The sequence below is a fragment of the Lygodium microphyllum genome, chromosome 25, assembly GCF_053477565.2.
Source record: "Lygodium microphyllum isolate KBCC chromosome 25, Lygodium_microphyllum_v1.1.10, whole genome shotgun sequence".
Classification (NCBI taxonomy): Eukaryota; Viridiplantae; Streptophyta; class Polypodiopsida; order Schizaeales; family Lygodiaceae; genus Lygodium; species Lygodium microphyllum.
In genome coordinates, this window is record NC_141159.1 from 53,316,200 (window position 1) to 53,331,593 (window position 15,394).

Here is a 15,394-nt window from a genome sequence, read left to right on the forward strand (position 1 = left end):
CAGATAAGTTTCCCCTGATGGTATCTCTGCTCCAGATATGGATGCTCCAAATAAGGAATTAATCGCCCCATCAACCATCTTTAAGCTCTTTTGCAGGTCTCAAATTAGCCCCATCATGGACCTGTAATGCATTTATCCATATTAGCATACTTAGAAATAATAAGGTTTAATCTTATTAAGATTAACCTTATTTTTAAACTCTACTCCCTGCAGATCAGCTAGTAGAGCCGTAGACCTATTTTTCCCTATCCTAACAATCTTATAGGGGTCATCCCATCTAGGTTCTATCTTCCCTGGAAATAGCTCCCTACACGCATCATAGTACAGAACTAGTTGCCCTTTTTTAAAGGTATACTTCTTGGCTTTAAGGTCATGCAACTGCTTCATCCGACATTTAGCTACCTCTTAGTGTAATAAGCTCTGCAATTTCAATTCATCTAGGTGGGCTATGGTCATGAAACGTTCAAAGAGTGAATCCTCATTTCCCAAAGAGTGGTTAATTGCAAACCGTATGGTTGGTAACTCAATTTCAAGGGGTAACACACACTCTTCCCCATAAACTAATTTAAATGGAGTATGGCCGGTAGCTCACTTGAACGTTGTATTTGTGAGAAATGCGGGATCTAGAGCATGGCAAAGGCGGAAGCTATGGAGGATGGAAGATGAAGTTACTACTCATGTTGACATTGACAAAGAAGACAACTGTTACACAAGTGAATTAGGTTTCAAGATTGAGACTTGAACTCATAAACACAATCTTGTGTAGGACTAACAATGACACAGAGACTTGACAGAAAGAGACAAGTACTATTGCATTATCATCATATGAAAGTGATAGTCAAGTACATCATTATATAGGATTGCTTGGTAGCACATTTCATCACTGTGCCTATGGGATCTGTCTCTCTTCCTAGAATGAACTGCATCTTCCTAGCCTAGTTGTTCCATACAAAGGGGCATACATAGAGTGTGATTGGCAGATTCTCAACAGTATTGTATGCCCATACTGCCACATACAACTTCCTGCCCCAGTCTCGTTTCTTCTCCGAGACTATTTTAGACAAGATACCCACAAGCTGCTTATTAGTACTTTCGACTTGTCCGTTTACTTGCGGATTATAGGGGGTCGTTTTATTATGCTTGATTTGCCAAGCCTCAGTCAAGCTTTTAATAACCTTATTCAAAAAGTGGGTTCCACGGTCTGACACTAGTTCCTTTGGTGGACCGAAATGGCAGATAATCTGCTCTAAAAGGAAACTTACAGTCTCTTTTGCATTGTCCTACCTCATTGCCCACACTTCTAACCATTTTTTAAAATAATTGGTTGCTACTATAATGTACCTCTTTTGGGTAGTAGATGACGGGGTGATAGGACCCACAAAGTCAATGCCCCACTTCTCAAATGGAAGGATAGCCATGATAGGCATAAGTGGGTGTTTCCTATTCTCTTTGTTGTCATGTCTTTGGCAAGTATCACATCTCTTAACATACTCAAAGGAATCTTAGAAGATGGACGGCCACCAATACCCAGCTCTTAAAGCCTTCTGTGCCGTCAACCATCCCGCGAAGTGCCCTCCACATGCACAGTCATGGCACTCTTCCAAGATGAAAGGAACCTCATCAGGCATCACACATTAGCGGTAGATATCATCAACACCCTGCCGATATAGTGTTCCTGCGATCAAGGAAAACTTCAAAGCCTGTTGTCTAATTTTTCTCTTTTCAGACTTTGATAAACCAGCTCCAGTCTCTCTTGTTGATAGATAATGCGTAATAGCAGCATACCAAGATGGGATAGAAGCTGTATCAATTTTAAACACTTCTTCAATGTCACTTCCTTCAGCCAAAGTTTATTTCAGCTCCCCGAAATCCACAAGGCATTCCACAATCCCCTGCAACCTTGGTGGCTTACTCTTAATCTCATAATCAAAATCTTGCAAAGTGATTAACCACTTTGCCAGACGATCAAGTGGCTGCAGCTTGTTCATAAGCAATCTAAGCCCTTCCGCCTTCGTATAGAAAACTACCTTCTCATAGAGGATGTAGTGCCTGAATTTTTTAGTCGCAAAGACTATCGCAAGGCACAACTTCTCCATGTAGGTGTAGTTAATTTCTAATATGCCCAATTTTTGACTAGCAAAAGCTATCGGATGATACCACTTTTCCTCCCAGATTTGGGCTAAACAGCAGTTGATACTATGCATGGTGGCTGTTGAAAATATGTAAAATACCTCACCTCTTTTAGGTGCTTTTAAAACCGGTGCTTTTACTAGCTCTTGTTTCACATCCTCGAAAGCTACCTTACAAGGGTCGCTCCATTCAAATAGACAACTAAAGGATAATAAGTTCATTAATGGCAACGTCCTTTCTGCCAAGGCATTTATGAACCTCTGATAGTACCCTATCGATGAGAGAAAGCTATGAACCTCTTTCAGAGTGCGTGGTGGACTCATAGCGACTATGACCTTAATCTTCTCAGGGTCAGTTGCTATTCCTACTGAACTGACCGCATGGCCTAGCAATAGACAATAAGGCACTCCAAAGACACACTTCCATGGGTTAAGAGCGATACACAATTGTCTGCAGTGCTCAAAGAACTTTCTTAAAATAATCAACATCCTTTCCCTTACAATGGCTACCCCTAGGTCATCGATAAAATCTTTCAACTCATCTGGGGAAATGTCACCAAAGGTCTTGTCTGTTGTTCGTTGCCATGATCTAGGTGCATTGCACAAACCAAAGGCCATCACATGGTACGCAAAAGTACCAAAGACAGTAATAAAAGTTGTTTTCAACTTGTCCTCTTTTGCAAATGCCATCTGGTTATATCCTACAAAGCAATCCATAAACGAATATATTTCCCTATCCGCTAATTGATCCAAAATCTAGTCAATAAATGGCAATGGGTAGTAATCCTTAACCATCTGCTTATTCAGCTCTCTAAAATCTACACATAGTTAGATCTAGTTGTTTTTCTTCTTCCTGATAACAACTGGTGAACACCATTCTGTGTGCTGCACAGGGAAGATTAAACCAGCTTTCCGTAACTTCTGTAACTCCTCAAACACCCTGTCCCTCAATTCAAAAGGTATACACCTTAGCTTCTGACGTACAGGACGACTGCCTTCTTTTACAGGAATAGTATGAACAGCTAGGCTGGGAGGAATGCTTCTCAGCTCATCATCACCTATCTTGCGGCTCTATCAGCTCATTTAGAGTTATCTAATAAATATCCTTTGTAGTAGACTCCTCTTTATATTCGTCACTGGATGATGTCTCACTACCAGATGGATCATCTGCTGTTTCTAATTCAGTAGAGGATAAAGGAGCTCTCTCACTTTGAGGAGACTCAGGGTAAGCATCGACTATTACTCGATTAGCACCTCTACCTAGAACCACTCGACTAGCAGGTATATCGACTTGACAGTCTGTTCGTAAGATCCAAGGCCTACCTAGCAAGACTCGATAGCTAGGACGTCCTACAAATCTTATCGCCCTAAAGTCCAAGAAGCATTCTACATTTGCAACTATAACGTGGACTTTAGTAACGCAACTTTCTGGTTGTCTTAGACTATCATCAGCCATTCTAAGAAGGGTGGAGCTATCCTTTTGAATGCCTAGACCCAACCTCTCCATCAACTATGAACTCATGATATTGATGGAGGATCCAGTGTCTACGATAGCATGCTCCACTAATATTCCATCCACATATGATGGAACCCTAGGGTAATTCTTTTCAGCATGATCAAACCAATCTTCCCCTACTCATGTTATGCCCAAAGGTTCTACAATATATCCAATAAGCAGGATCTTCTTGAATTCCTTGCGTACTCTTGGAGATAATTTAATCAACTGTAAGAGGTTTACATCTGGTTTGACTTCGCAAAGAGAACTTGCTAAATCAAAATCATGATAAGTAGCCAACGCTCTCTTTTCTCGCCACACCATTCTTTCTTTTGGTCTCAGGACCAGCTTTGGTGCTTCTTTTTTAGCTCTTGCCTTCTTTCTTGGCACTTCCTCATCCTTCTTAGGATCGAGTTTTTTGTCAACAGGCCTTAGAGGTCCACCTTCCACGCCAGAATTCTGGACTTGCATCCCCTTATCCCCTTACTTAGGGTTTCCCTCAACCAGTTTTGCATTATCTTTGTCACCCTCTTTAGCCTTTTGGCCTCTTGTCACAGCTCGTAGGTTAGAGGTTTCAGCATCATTGACTCGTACAGCCTCAATAAGGCTGACTCCATTGCCTTGTGGCAACTCTTCTATAGTGGTCTTTCCCCTTTGCAGTATTTGTCTTGGTCCATCATTTTGTTGGAGGTTATTAACTTGCGCTCTATGATTAACTGGACCTGGCTGTTTACTCCCTTGTTGGAGGGAACTAATCTTACTCCAATAGGTAGCGGCTAAATGGCCCGACTTCCCACAAATATCACATTTAACATTTGGATAGTTTCTAGGGAAATGTTGTCCGCCACACCACTTACAACTGAATCTTGAGGGTCCACCCTCTTCAGGGCGTCGACTCCCTATCATATTCTGCTGCTTCTTCAAGAAATTGATGTCAACAGCTATTTGCTGATATTGTTCAGAAATCATGTCGATATAATGCTTCATCATATCCTTAACTTCGCCAAGGACATTAGATGCACTCGACTCATAGCCTTGATCATCTATCCGTCGTTCCATTGGCCTAACAATTTGATTAGGCATTGGTTGTTGACTCACAGGAACAACATTAGGGTTCAAAACTTGGCCTCCAACATTTGGTGGAGCCAACTGACTAGCCATAGGCATAGTCACACTGGGAGGAGCTGGCAATAAAGGTACATTTTGAATCATGCTTACTCTCCCATTAGGATTATTCATAGGCATCCCTTGACGTCCATTCATCAATGGTAAATTTCCTCTAGGTACTAGACCTGCATTAAGATTTATTCGAGAGGAGTAGGCCATTTGTAGTCGTGCTTCTACTCCTTCTGGCCCATGTAGTGGCGGTGTCTATATCAGCCAAAGCCACACTGCTCAATTGTACCTGAATATTGAAATCCAATCCATGCAAGAAGTATTGCAATTGGTCAGCCAGCGGAATAGGAATGTAAGTTTGGAACTTACGAAACACTTCCTTAAGCTTCTTGGCATAGGCTTTCACATTCTCATGGGGGTCTTAGTGTGTTACATCCAAGACACGCAACCAATATTGGCCACCTCTTTCAAGGGCATATTCTCCTCGAAAAGCTGCATAAAATTGATCGATTGTGGTTATGGTTCCAGACTCTATGCTATGATACCATACCACAGCCCTTCCTTTTAATGTCATGTTAAAGAACATCATAAGATGTCCCTCATCTTGGATGTGATAATTAAACATTAGCCTTTGGAATTCACAAATGTGAAACTCCGCATCTTCTTCAACCAACCCATTAAAAATGGGCAAAGGAACTCCTAAAGCTGGCAAATGCGGCATCCCTGCAGGAATTGCAATGGGTTGTGCCATGACGACAATCGGATTCACAATAGGAGCTTGAATTGATGGAATCACACCCCCACTTGAAGTGGGTTGACTTGGTGCAAGAGAGGAAGAACTTGCGCTTCCTCCTGCACCTAAAGGACTATTTGCAGCAGTTGGGTTACTAAGACCATTGCCTCTTATGCGTATCGGGCTACTCCTCTGAGGAGAATAGCGACTTACGATCTCCAACCGCCATCTAGCCCTCTCAGCACGTTCTGCTTTTTGTATTTCAGCTTGACCGTCCTTGTCAGAGGACATAAACCAACCTCTTGGTCCATAAAAACCCTAGATTCGAGAACCACCACTTGTTGGTAGCTCCCAGCAAACGCACCATTGATGGGACCTAAAATGGGCCGGCACTAGCTATGGCACTATCCGGACCTCATGCTCATGACAGACAAGCACACCCTCACGGCCTCGTGGACCAGGAGCATCAATCTAATGCTAAAGGACAAACTACCCTAAACCCTAATCTATGCATTTATAGTTTCACCGTTTTGTAGTCCAATGTTTCCCTTTCTATAAACTCCACAGAGGGAGAACCCATACACATTGGCAATGCCACGATTACATACATGGAGGCAACCTCTCGGTAGAAACACCACGGCCCCACTACAGCTCTCCTACATCGCAGGGATTAGCCCCTTGATGCACTACTCAACATATAACACAAACGAACACAAACTCCACTCTTCATTTCGAATCTAGGAGATATACCATGCGTCCTTACTTAACAGTCCCTTAGGAAACTGACCCTCTATCCTACGGCAAGGGATAACCTTACACTCTCAATCGTGGGTCAAATTCCTAAGAAAACAATTGTTATGCAGTCTAGGATCTTTTCCTTTGATACCATGAACTATGCATAGTGCATAATGTGAATGGTTTAGTGCACAAACAGAAGAAAATCAGCATTGTGCATCGTGCGAAACCAATCTTTTCATGATTTCCATGCTAGTGTTTATATAATGAGAACAGACACCGAGCCTTACGCTCATGTTGCCTTTTCTTTTATTTTAAAACAACGTCCTATAAGCATGATGCAACACATAAACCAGATTTTAATTTATATTTTGACGCTCAACCTCCCCTCTTACCCTACCATTTAATGTTTTTCATTCGTTGATAGGTGGAAAGGTCATTTTATGTGTATTTCCTTGCAAAGAAAGCAATAAACACGGACGGAAACATAGAAATGAGGGTAAATCGAGGCCAACCTCGTGCTTTACCTTCATTATATGCTACACAAACATACATGTAATTTTTTGGAATTTTCCTTTTACCGTTTCCTAATTTTCTCCCATTTAAAACCCATTTTTCACCATTTTTGGTATTTTTCCTCTATTTTCTTCAATAAAGAATGACTAGAAATTAAGATTGATTGTGGATTGTGGCCCTTAGGTTCCTTGACAGCAAAGTTTCAAGTTTTTGTAGGTATTATGTCTCATATTTCCCATTTATTTTGCAAAGAACCCCATTTTTACCCCTTAAATGCGTGTTTTTTGGGTTTTATACCATTAATTTCAGCCATATCACTTATGATTTTTTGATTTTCAGATTATAAACTATTGAAACTCATAGAAAACAACATCATAATGAATATTCATCCCATGGGAACAATGTTTCATCAATCAAATAGCATAAAAACTCATTTTCCTTCATAAAAATTGAATTACCGCTTAGGCTCCGTGTCTCGGGATCTCAATTTTGGTGCGGGACTGCGGGTCAGCCCGCATTCAATGTCCAGCATCTTCACAATCAGCAATCTTCATGTCTACATTGATCCGGAAGCAATCCGGTCCCAACCGGACAAGCTTTCCTTCACCATTCTTCATTTTCCTCTTGCACACAAGAGCAGCCCCTTAGGGGAGAGAGAGGGGAGAGAGAAAGACTAGAATCTGATTTCTTCATTCAAGCCATCATTGCTCGGGCAAAGACAAGCAAAATGATCATCAGAGAGAGGGAAGATCGGGGCCATGATCGATTGGGTAGGTTGTTTGTAGGCAGAATCCCCATCTCCATGGCATCAAGCACAATTTTCGGTGTGCACATGGCGCCACGTTTCTTCATCCTCTCTCTCTCCACGATTTCATATTGAGTTTCATGTGACATAAAATGTCCCAAGCCCCCAAAGGTCACACCCAATTTGGCCAAAAATAAGTCCACCTCTTCATATCTTGCCCATCTTGTGGCCATTTCCTCGTCCGGCATCCAAATCGAGCTCTGAAAAATCCTGGGTGTCCGGCTTAACATCCCGCATTTTGGTGGATACTATGGTAAAATCTTAGAAAAAAAAAAGAGCATCACATTCTACTTGATAATATGATTTTTACGACTTTATCTCACAGGAATGTTTTTCTTGATTTTGGCTAGTTTCTTTTCTTATGCAACACATCTCATTAAGACATGGAATATATTTTGTTGATAATTATGGAACATTGTCAATATGAAATACACAATGCATGGAAAAATAACAAAACCAAGTAAAAACATTCTACTTTAAAACTACAAGATATGGTAGTAGGCAAAAAGAAAAATCACTTTTTGAAATTTTCAACAATTTTTATAGAAAATAGCTTTAACATATAAAATCACTTGATATAACACAAAAATTTAAAGAACCCGCGTAGGATTCAAATCTAACTCAATATAAAGTTTATCGTTGGTATAATGGCTTTGTACAAGACGTGATTCTAATCACATTCACATTATTGTATAGAGAGGTCACTCAAGTAACCTTTCATATTGACAATCAAGGTATACATGAGGAAACCAACTATAGCAAATGCATCATAACTTCTTCATATCCACGAAGAAATGTTTATGTAGCTAGATATCAATTGCAACCATCTTGATTGCAAGACAATGAAACCTTATACCACTATATTTGTGTGAGTGATTGCCTCGCAAAAAAAGTATAATATAGAGAAACTGAAAGACATAGTGATGCCTTATTGGACAAATTAACACTTGGGAGGTGTAGCTGTAAGAAATCATCCATATAACCTACATTCAAAGGATGTTAAGAAATTCCATTTCTTTACATGTTGTAAGGCCATAAAATGACCCCTTTTACTTTAGTAAACTTATAGATTTTTTTCAAATTGTAATTTAAATATCCCTCTTGTAAGTATAATATTATAAATTTTACTAAATAAAATACCCTTTCTTTTGAACTCATGTGGTATCTTACATGTTCTATAAGGTGCATACCCGAGGATAATGCATGCATCCAACAAAAAGAATGTATTTTAGAAGCATATAGAGAGAAAAGTGTATACACAACAAGTCCTAGTGCATCTTCTTGAGCAGCCTCATATTTATTTTTTCATGCTATCATTGGTTTGATTGTCATTGCACATTGAGTTTGACATGTAAGTACATTGTCTATTTCTTTGTTCCATTACAATAAAATCACTAGCTATTAGCTTAATTCAAGGTCTAAACAAGACTAATTATAGCTCCATTGGCCCATTATCATCTATCTCTCTACTACGAAATCACTATTGGCCCACAGTCTTCTATTAGCTCCCACCTACTATCAAATTATAGCTAGTAACCTATCAATCCACATAAGGGTTACCATTCCAATATGAGCTACCACCTCTATACATTAGAAGCTACCATTTTGCCACCAAGAAAAAAGTTTGGGACAACACAAGTTAGAAGCTTACCATCGTGGTATCACGTTGATAGATTGTTAGCTACCACTGTTCTACATTGATCGATTGTTAAATATATCATGTTGCTACCATGCTCGTGTAGAAGATTACAAATTGAGAGCTACCAATCTACCACTAGCCTAAGAGGTCATAGGCTAGAAGGTACCAATTATTTATCAACTACCACTCCACTATCAACTACTATTCCAATTTTAGATCCTAGGAAGTCCACCTATAACAAATCATCTAATCTTTTTCTCTACTAAACTTATAGATCTTTTTCAAATTGTAATTTAAAACCCCCTTTTGTAAATATAATCCTATAAATTTTCATAAATATAATACCCTTTCTTTTGCACTCACATGTGGTATCTTATATGTTCTATAAGGTGGACTCCTCAAGTTTTAAATCCACCAAATTAGTAGCTATCACCTTTGAACCTAATATACTTTTAGTATGCTATTAGTGTGCTATTTTTAGTATACTATTACTGTGCTACCAATTGGCTACTACAAGATACTCCCAATGTGCTACCAAATTGGTAGGTTGGGAGCCATTTATTTTCAACTAGATACTAGTGTGCTACCAAATTCTAAGCTTGGGAGTTACCATTTTTATTTTTTACTTTATACTAGTCTACTACTCTTAGTGTGTTGCTAATGTGTTGCTTTTAGTGTGCTACTAAATTGGCAACTTGGGATTTACCATTTTATTCCGAACTTGATGCCAATCTTTTATTTTTAGTATACTATCATTAGTCTACTACTATTGCTATCAGTTTGCTAGCAAGAGATTGCTCGAGCTTTCTACTAAGATTGAGAAGGGAGATCTCATGATTTTTTTCCCTATTTTGATTTGCCAATTTCGGGGAGGATGAGGGCAACAATTTTTTTAAACAAAAAGAGGGGGGCAGTGCCTTCAATCAGGTTGACTTTCTCTTCATTAAGATTTTCTTTTTAAAAAAACCTTAAGGCTTTTTTTTTTCTAAAGCTTTAATCACTTTGCAAGTCAAGTCTTAAATGTGTTTGGTCTATCTCAAACTAATCGTTGTGCACATGGCGATTCTTGTGTAGAGATATTCACAACCGTATCGATCTCGGAAGGTGTCGGGGTTACGAACTTTGGACTATTTTTGTTTGAGACTTCCTCTATTTAATGGTCTAGAATTCTTCAAATCTAATTGTGAGAAGTCAAGAACATTGAAAATAAATTCAGAATATTACACAAGAGGTGTAGCTTTTCAAAGCTAACATTACATCCTAGTGGGAAGATGGCATCATTCAAATCCTTGAACATCTATTCTACCAAAACATCCAATAGAAAAAACAAGATACACCTATCATCTTATAACGACATGATTCTATGATTAATAGATAATTTATTTTATTATATTGGGATAGTCTTTTGAGAATATATGTATGTAAGCATGAAATATAAGATGTAACTTGCAATGCACATGGTGTGAGGTGCCTCATCTAAACACCTAGAGGATCCCTATAGTAGTGAACCAAAACTCAAGTCTATACACAACATCATCCACTCTCCCCTTAGAAAATGATGGACCCCCCTAACAACATGCAAATGCTTACTATTGGCTCATATCACACTTAGTTTAAAGAGAGTGGAGCTGTCTTTTAAACTTCCACAACTATTAGGGCTACTACTCAATTGAACTCTACTCCCCTAAAATTGTGTTAAGTTTATTCCATCCCACTTATTTAGGGGGTCATACTCTAGCATCTCTATCTAGTATTTAAGAAAGTTACATGACTTATCGGGTCCATCTAGCCATAGGTAATCAACCATCAAGACTAAGGCCTCCCACTTTCCTTGATGGGTTTGATTTATTTATCTAATTAAACAAGGTATGATACCATACTTTTTAAATATAAAAGAATTTTCATTTTATTAATCTATTACATAAGGTTTTCTAATATAGCCTTTAAGTACTTAACAAACACTTTGGGAAACAATACTTCATATTAATTCATAAAATTTATACAACCATTAATCCTCCAAAGCAACCAAAAATTTGTCCTATCCTACATGTAACCATAATATATTTTTCATTAGGTTGTCACAAGCATGATATTTTCTAAGTTAACCCATCACATTCAGAATATGAAAGCAACCACATCTCACAATTTAAAAGCATCACCTTTTAATGCTTTATAACCATGTCATGCATGAAATTGCCTTGCTTTTATCTTGTTTTATATTCCTAAAAATAAAATACTCAATCAAATTTTTTTCAAGGATTCTTAGGCTTATATCAAGCCAATTCTTAGGTAGTATGATTTTAAGAGCTAAAATACCAATCATACATGCCTTTTTAACATTCTTGAATTTATTTTACCAATCATAATTTCTAATGTATATATAGCCACCCGTATAATTTATAAAGGAAATGAAGAGAAAATTCAAGTGTACTTTAAGTAAAAGTAATTAACCATAATTTAGCGAAACTTGGTTATCTATGTTTAGACATTCATCGTTGCATGAAACCGTCTCATGAATTTGGGTTGGCACATGACCACTACTTTCTTGAGTTGCATGAGCTTCATGACTCCTTAGGTTGCACCTCCTCCTTATCTTGGATCTCAACTTTACCATTGGGTTTGCTAATGGTAAGTGCACAAGTATTCTATGTATATACATTTGCAAATATTGAAAATCATCTTTGAAATGCAATTTGCTCATGCACATGTGAATAACCCTCCAACTTAGGACTACCATTGGTCATATCAACAAGAGGTACAACAACACACATGAATTTGGAAAGACAATCTAGGGATCCAATCCTAACCATCACAATCCATGCTATCTATAAGCGTGCATACTTAGGTGACTAGGTGTTCTCTAGCTCTACCATGCAAGTGAAGCATTCCAACCTCAGCCCAAGACAATCAACCTACAAGTTTCTAATGGCACATCTACAATCTCTAACAACATACTAGTATCACTCTCACATGATTGTCAAAGACTTAAGATGGGTAAGAACCACACTTGGTTCAATGACAATGAGAAATAAGGGGCAGCTAGGCATAGACCCCTCTACCCATAAGGCATAGTCTCAAACTAGCCACCTAAAATGGACTTTTGTAGGCTCAAGACTCAGCCCTAGAATAGTCATGCTTAACATATTTATTTCTGATACTTGTGAGAAGCCGCATGGCTAGCTAGGTCCATCCAACTAATCAACCATGTTTCTAATACTTGTGAGAAGCTACCCACACTGTAAAGGAGGGAATATTAATTTTAATGACCTTGAGGGAACCTTAGTTCAAGCCCACGGAATGGTAGGAAAGCCTAGAATACAATTAGCTAAGGCTAGCCATTTAATTGAGGTTTAATCAAAGGACTACATATATATATATAACCAAGCTAAATAAAGTAGAACCAAACCATGGACCCAAATGAGCTTTCATGGCTTAGTGAACATGTTGATATTTTCCATGAATATACCCCAGCAATGAAGTACTTGGAGTTGAGCTCATTGTGAAAAGGTGGCACAAGATCTCCATTCCCAAAGCTATGGAGCTAAAGAGCAATTGAAACAACTATTAGATCAAGGCTTTACCTAGCCTAGTAACTCACATTGGGGTACTCTTGTACTCTTCCAGAAGAAGAAGATGGGACTCTAGGACTTTGCATTGACTACTACTATTTTAATTAAGCCCACCATTAAAAAAAATAAGTACCCCATCCTACGAATTGATGAGTTTTGTGATAGATTACAAGGCACCAAAATATTTTCAAAAATTAACTTAAGATTGGGATATTATCAAATTCAAATAAAAGATGAAGGTATCCCAAAAATTGCTTTCATTACTATGTATGGCCATTTTGAATTCACAATAATATCCTCTAGTTTGACTAATACCCTAACTACTCTTAACAGGTTAGTCTAGAATATTTTTAGGCATGATCTTGATTAATTTATTCTTGTGTTCTTTGATAACATCCTAACTTACTTCAAAGAAGTAGAAGAGCATTCAAACCACCTCTAAATTATGCTTAATACCTTAAGGATGAGTAAGCTATATGCCAAAAGGAGCAAATTTCCTTCTTAAGAAGAAGATGGAATAGCTAGTCTTCATTATCTTAGCCAAAGGAATCTTTCTTGACCCAGTCAAGGTGAAGGATGTTAGAGAAAATCTACAAACACAAAGTATCTAAGAAATCAGGGGAGTTTTAGGATGCACATGTTTGTATCTTATCCTTATTAGGGATTATGCGCTCATCATCTTCCCATTGACTAAGGTTACTAAAGAAGAAAACTAAGACAGTGTGGACTTTCACAATGTACGAGAGCTTTGACATGCTAAAGGAATGTCTTGTAATAGCTCCAATATTGAAGCACCTTGACTTCTCCCAAGAATTCAAAGTTGTCATGGATGCTACTATCATAGCATTGGGATGTGTACTTTTGTAAGAGGATCAACCCATAGCTTACTCCATGAAAACTCAAGAGCCTCAAGTAGGTATTCATTCAACTAGATCTCAATATGAGGCAAGAAAATGAATTGAATTCCTACAATAATTTGACTTCCAGATTAAGTAAAATCCTTGCAAGGAAAATGTTATAATCGATTATCTTAATCATAAAGCCTTCTTAAATGCCCTAATATCTAAAGACCCTTCAAGACAAGAAAGCCTTGCAGGTTTCACTTCTATGCCCAATGGTCCCATTCCTAATGTGTGGCCACCATTGAAGCTCCTAATGACCTAGAGTATCTTGAGATTAAGAAGATTATTTGACTAGAAAAGAAGATCTCAAGGGAAGCTGACATGAACAAGGCAAGGTGGAAACCAAGGTTATAGCTCTTTGGAGTTGATATGGATGTAAATATTGCAATAATACAAATCCCTTGTTTGGAAAGGAATATTTTTATATATGTCAAGGAGAGGGCTGGAGAGAGAAGATTGTAGAGAAGAGAGATAAGAATGGGTGCAAAAGAGAGAGAAAGAGAGTGATGAGGAGAGAGAAATACTAGAAACAAAGAGAGAAATACAAGAAAGAAGAAGAGAGATGGTTGGAATCCATGAAAGGTCAGAAAGAACTAGAGAAAGAAGAAGGACAAAGTTGTATCATTGTGTAAAAATTCATATCTTGTACATATGTCCTTTGCCCTTTTATATGCCCCTAGCTCAGCTCTTTACATTCCATCCTCACTCAGATGGTTTTGTCCTCAAAAACAAAAATGAGACTTATTACAAATTGCCAAGTGGTGGGAAAGGAGCAGATCCTCTATATGGACTGAAAATAAATTGACCTAATCTTCAAGAATTTATGAAATAAGTATACAACTAGAGGGCTAATAATCAAATACAAAGTATTGACAGCCATTTGGAAATATAAAAATGAAATCTTGGATCAAAATGTTGTCATTAAGAGCTCCTCCCAGATGGAGGCTCTGTGATGTCCCCACTATAGAATTTGCTATACTAAATCTGTAATAACTTTGGATTGGCTTATCCGAATCAAACATGCTATAGCTCCAAACAAAGCTCTCTTCAATTACTTTCATCCCATCTGACTCACACATCTTTGACATTAATTCCGTATTAAATCTGGCCCAAAATAGAGATTTATTCTATAGTCAAACAAAGCCTACTAGTTAGCATGATATTGTCTCAAAATTCTTGAAGGTAAGGACATAATTCCCAAAGTAATGCTAGTCCATGCAGAGAGTTAAGTTCTGCCCTTAGCCTTCTCCGGGTCAAAAGGAAAGGTGATATCTCATCCATGCAATAAAATCATGACCACCAAATCATAGATATCACCACACATGAAATAATATGCATGTACTTGTAAATCCATAAAACCATAAGCAACTGAGTCATATTGAAACCCATGGTCATGGTTTTCCTCATCAAAAGCTTCATAGACTGCAACTTTAAACCCTTTATCTTCTGCTTGATCAACATTAAAATTTTCTTCAGCATGACTATTTTCATCCTCTTCATCTGAATATTCAAGTACCACAAATATCTTTGCATTATTTGCTCTGCACATGTCTTTGTGATTAGAACACATTGGTTCAACACATCTATAACATAACTCTTGAGCATGCAATTCTCTAATATGATCCTCATTGGCTAATTGTTGAGCTTTACAGGTTTTAGACACAATGTTGCTCACATCATCACTATATAGATCAATAAAGAATAACCATACTGTTGTCCATGGTACTCATGAGAAGCATATGGCTAAAAAGGAAA